At 40.0% G+C, this 6016-nt stretch overlaps 1 long non-coding RNA gene across 1 annotated transcript; it reads left to right on the forward strand.

Annotated features, from left to right (window-relative positions):
- Window positions 1-1350: 1350 nt before the first annotated feature.
- LOC148696399 (uncharacterized) lies at window positions 1351-4311 on the forward strand. The gene is made up of 3 exons (XR_015963821.1): window positions 1351-1799; window positions 2499-2557; window positions 4075-4311. It is a non-coding gene; the product is annotated as an uncharacterized LOC148696399 (long non-coding RNA).
- The last annotated feature ends 1705 nt before the right edge of the window (window positions 4312-6016 follow it).

Genomic DNA, 6016 nt, shown 5'->3' on the forward strand with positions numbered 1-6016 from the left:
ACAAAAATTCATCAATCGGACTTCACCAATGGAATCAGGGTATTCAAATTTAGCCTAGGAAGGTCAGGGGACGTCTCCGCCCACGTACTGCCGCAGGTGCCGGTCGGCCGTCTCGACTCGCCAGAAAATTCAACTATTTCTAAAATTCTCAAACTTCACATAAATGAAGATCTCAGTAAATAGAGAAACTTTCATACCTGTGACTAAATGCAATTTGGCTGGGAAATGTCCCAATTTCACGAAAACCCGTCGGAAACCCTATAAAGGGTGATTCTTGATTCGACCTCCAAACTCACTCCAACGCCTCAACAAACACCTGGGCTTCGTTCCTGAACTCAAGAGGAGTCTAATTGTGGTGGTGGTGGTGGTTAATGGGATTTACTTCAGAAATGGTGGATTGCTGCCACGTAACCCTCGGCGTACCCAACACCATTCGTCACCAAATTGGATGAAAACACATCGAATCTTGAGTTTAAAAGGAATAAGAAGGGTCGTGGAGTTGATTATAAGAGGATTGTCGGTGTAATTCGTCGAATTTTGGCCGAAATCTTGAAGAAAAATGGTGAAGAAGACCAGGTCTAGCATCGGGTCGTGTAGGTTCCGGGTTGCCTGAATCATCCCTCTCTCCTTTCCCTTTCTTTCCTTCTTCTCTCATTGGCCAGCCTCTTCTCTTCTTCTTTCTAATTGGGCGTCCCGCCCCTCCTTTCTCTCCTTTATATTTCATCTCTACCACTCAACTTTTCTTTCTTTAAATCTGGGCCACATACATGATTGTCCGGATTAAGCTCCAAAAATCTGGAGCTTTCTAGAAAATAACCAATTTACTAAAATGACCCCGACTTTAAACGTTAATATCTCATTCGTTATAACTTCAAATCACGTTCCGTTTGCACCTACACATTCATAGCGACGAGTACTACGAGGATACACCCCAAAAACAATGAATTTTATGTAACTCAACAAGGCAGTCAACAAAAGTCAACGCATTTACCTTGAAGGGCATTTTTGTAAATTCACTTTATAAAATTGTAATAATTGGGGACGGGTCGTGTGACAACCCGTTCCAAATTTTACGTTTTTATTTTATTTTAAAAGCGTGAATTTACGAAATTGCCCTAGAGGCAAGGACTTTGACTTCCGTAGACCATCGATTTGAGAGATGTGGAACTTATTCTTTTAGCATATCCTCGTAGTACTCATTGGTACGAACGTATAGGCGAAAGCCGTTTGCGAGTCCGGATTATAACGGTATAGTTACGGACGTTCGAAATTGGTTATTCAAGGTTTAATGTTTATTTAAATTAAAGAGGAAGTAAAGTTGGCAGCCAATCAAAAAGAAAGAGGAAAAGAAAAAGGAAAAAAAAAAAAAAAAAAGGGAAAGCTCCCCCCCAAAACCGTGACCCGCATGCACGACCATCCATTTTCCAAGGCCGATTCCGGCCAACTCCGATGGATTTTTTCGATGCCACCACCACCATCTTGAAGCTCTCATTCCCCTCTACAAAACCCACCTAAGAACCACCTTGATTAACCATGGTATGAGGTGGTTTGAGGCCACGAAAGTTGACGAAAATCAATGGTGCTCCGGCCACCCTTTTCGATTTTCCGGCAAATCGGCAAAGCGATGGCCGATGCCACCACTTGGGCTTTGTAGCCCATCATCCCAGGAGCAAAACCCGACCAACCTTGACCCCGTTGGACCACCGTAGACGACGAATCGACGTCGGGAAGTTTTAGGCACCCGCCGGCTTTGTGGGCAAAATTGACCATCTTCCGTCCACTTTTGGACTTCGTGGCAGGTATGAAAGTTGCTCCACTCACTGAGATCTTCATTTCTGTGAAGTTTGAGAATTTTTGAAAATAGTTGAATTTTCCGGCAAGTCGGGGCGGCCGACCGCCACCCGCGGCGGCGCGTGCGGCGGCGCGTGGCCAGTGGGCCGCCAATGCTATTTTTAGGCTATGTCGAATGTCTTGAATTCAGTTTTGTTATTTGAATGACGTAGGTTGATCATTGGAACCTAAATTTGTTACAATACGTTACTTGATAAAAATGTGAATCGACGATCCGACCGTTGGATCGTCACCAAAATTGGATACATTATAATACGTAATATTTAAAGATCATAGGAATTTATGGATCCGGAATCCGACTTACGGATCTTCCTGAATTGGATTTGTAAGTTAGTAAAATAAATGTTCACGACCACTTGTTTTAGGTAAGTGGCGGAGATCCGACCGTTGGATCGTAATGAAATTTTAATATGTTATTGTAGAAACATATTGTGGATCGTTGGGAGTTGCAAATTGGAAATCTGATATGCGGATCTTCCGGGTCAAGTTATACAGGGTTGTAAATCCTACCGTCGATCAAAGATCGACGGTTGACTTGTGGTCAATGGGTCTCAAACTATTTTAGAATGTCGTTGAGGTTGTGTTTTATGTGAATTACATATTCTACGGATATGAGTTCTGAGATGTGATTTGATAATTGGTCACAGGGACCAATCATTCAGGACGCCTCGATGCGTGCGCTAGAGAATCATAGCGTGGACTTCTGGTGAGTGGATCTTTTCCTTTTTATCGTACATATTGTTGAGAGTTCTATCGACACTTTTAAATTGATTAGGCATATTACTTTCATATATAATTATTGTGAATGCTTGAAGTACTATATGAACTACGAATGGCTTGATCCCTGTTTAGGGTACGTAGGCAGTCTAACGAGACGTTAGATGCAGCCATAAAATATTTGAGACAAAAGCCTTGTTTGGGGAAATTGAGTAATGCGAAGGAAATTGATAAAGACAAGTTTTAGTTTTGTGAATTAGTTAGTTAATTAGTGTTAATTGGGTTAGTATGGATAATTATCCTTGAAAATAAGTAGTTCGGGAGTAGAACGTTATTGATTGTACATTTCACACTGTATAGTTTATAATTGAAAATGCTACAACATGGTTGAGTGTTAGATTGCATCATGGTATATCCATATGTATTGTACTTGCATATAATTATTGGGAATGCTTTCAAGTGCAAAGGTGGACGCAGGACACCCAGGTAAGCTTCAGGTGAGTACATGTTGATGTTAGTGATGGTAGTGAGTACGATTGTGTTGAGATATAGCATAGCTCATAAACCTGCACCCCGGTGTTAGTGCTCCCGCCCGTGGCCAGGGCACAGTCCTTCACGTGATGTTCACCTCCCGCACCTTACGCTCACCTTGGATTCAAGGTAGGTGCACAGTCCTGTCGTACAGACCACTTTAGGTGGTTCCGACTCGTAGGTGACCCGCGATTATTCGCCCAGTCTTCACGTGATCGTAGCACTTATTTACACCCAGTCCTGTCGTACAGACCACTTTAGGTGGTTCCGACTCGTGTGCAGGTATACTTATTGAGCTATTGGCTAGCCAGGATTGATGAGATATGGATAAGTCGTACAGGTCACTATAGGTGACTCCGACTTATATGTTAGCCATGATTGATGAGATATGGATAAGTCGTACAGGTCACTATAGGTGACTCCGACTTATATGCTAGCCAGGATTGATGAGATATGGATAAGTCGTACAGGTCACTATAGGTGACTCCGACTTATATGCTAGCCAGGATTGATGAGATATGGATAAGTCGTACAGGTCACTATAGGTGACTCCGACTTATATGCTATATGGATAAGTCGTACAGGTCACTATAGGTGACTCCGACTTATATGCTAGCCATGATTGATGAGATATGGATAAGTCGTACAGGTCACTATAGGTGACTCCGACTTATATGTTAGCCATGATTGATGAGATATGGATAAGTTGTACATGTCATTTTAGATGACTCTGACTGATATATCACCTTGTATTGATTTAGTTCATTTGGCCTACTTATTAATGTATGGTGGAGTTGATGGCAAACCGTGGTTTTAGTCATTTCTGAGTATGGTTTGGATATATGCATATATGTTGTACTGTCTTATGGAAAACGATACGGGTTTTACATTTAGGGGCATTACTTTTAGAGAGGTAATAACTTTGGGAATCTTGGTTTTATTGCTTACTCACACCTTCTGTTTGGTGCCCTCCAGGTTTTAGTTGCTGAGTTTGTATCGACAAGAATGTGTGGCGAATCTTAGTATTGTTGGATATTTCTGAGGGTATGATTCTTACCCACACTACTGTACCTTACTTATGCTCTGAAATCGCGTGTGAGATGGGTTCGCTCCCACTCGTAGCGCACTCTGGTACTTAGACACTTTTAGATTCAAATTTATTCACTTTTTATACACTATCACATTTTATGGCTTCGTCACCTTCCAGGTGTCGGCCAGCACAACTCGATTCAGGGTCCAAGTGGACTTTCTGGGTCGGGGTGTGTCAGGTCGTTATAATGGGAATTAATCATATTCCTAAATTTGAAAATATATATGATATATTAATTTTAGAAATGAAAGGAATTCTTCTTCGTTAAAGTTATGACTTTAAACATTCTATAATGATAGGATGTATATGGGAGACATAGTCAATATACATGGGATGAAAATCTATAATGATAAATTTCAAGATATAATTGGATTATCTCAATCCCTATTGATAGACGATAGATATAGGAAGTTTCTCGAATGATAAACTTTAAATGAAAGGACAATTCCAATCAGACTGGGAAATTGCTCTTCTAAAAGGGAATGTACCCTTTTGACTCCCAAAGAAGCATAATGCGTAAATAGAATCCTTTATGCATACATGATTTACGTATTTCATATTGTATGAAAAACATTGATATGAGTTGTACCAAGATCGGTACAAGATGATATCAGTGCAAGCCAAGGATCAGAACCATGGTAACTGTTAAGTGAGTCCTTAAGTATTTAAGAAATACTAAAGGATAGATTCCTCAAGAATAAGGAAGAATTAGAGTAACGCAATGGAAGCATAAATGTATTAGATTATAAATCTAATATCGTATCCATCATTGGATGTCTCTTCATTATGAATGAAGAGATAATTGGATATCTCTTTATTATGACTGAAGAGATATTTTGGTGGAAACGTTATACGTAATGACTTTAGTGTGTTCCATCATGCATGCAAAATATATCACCATATAGAAGCTTACAACAATGTTATTTGGATGGGAAAGTTCATTTACGAACTCTCCATTTAGTTCCAACCAAAAAGTGTCTCTAGTGTACCCACACTACGACATCAATGGGGTGATAGCTTAAGCCAGGGAATCAAGGTCTCATCAAGATCCGAACTTAAATAAGACACTGAACCACATGATTGAGAATCACGTATAATGGTGAAGTCGTTATTCTCAAGGTTGCTTCTATGGATAACATATAGATATCCATTGTCTAAGCCTACTACTCAGCCATTTTTGAAATGAATTCAAAAGAGGTATCATCACTGATGACCAAGTTGATCGGCTCTAGTGCAAGTGGGAGATTGTTGGAAATGTGCCTTAAAGCCAATCATATGATGATACTTTACGGACATTTCACATGTTAAACTAATCTAGTTTAATATAAAGGGCAAAGATTATTGTTTAAAACCATCTCATATAAATGTTATATGCTTAAACGATAAGTCCAAGGAATATGTAATTGGGAGAATGTGATCTAAAGAAGTTAGATTCATGAGACCATTCTCTTTCGTATACATATCCTAAACGTTCATGATCATAGGATTGCCAATTGGGCATTGACAGTCCTTAAGATCAGTACGTGTAATGTCTTCTCTTAAAGAGAATGACTGGTCTCGAGTCATTGGTGTGACTGACACCAAGACAAGCATGTAGCTCAATAGAGAATGAGTCCACTAAACACTATCAACAAGGAGTTCTCATACTCATTTCACATGAAAACTCATGGTGGGGATAATGCAAAGTAGTCCTTTGACCTAAGGCATCATAGTTGTCTTATGGTTAGGTCCTTGATTTTTTATTATGTCAAAGTCACTCCATCAAAGGGTGTCCACGGAATAGTTGGGGTTAAGCCATTTAGCCATAAAGGCAAGTAAATGCACAAC

The sequence above is a fragment of the Pyrus communis genome, chromosome 6, assembly GCF_041283825.1.
Source record: "Pyrus communis isolate YQ-2024b chromosome 6, ASM4128382v1, whole genome shotgun sequence".
Classification (NCBI taxonomy): Eukaryota; Viridiplantae; Streptophyta; class Magnoliopsida; order Rosales; family Rosaceae; genus Pyrus; species Pyrus communis.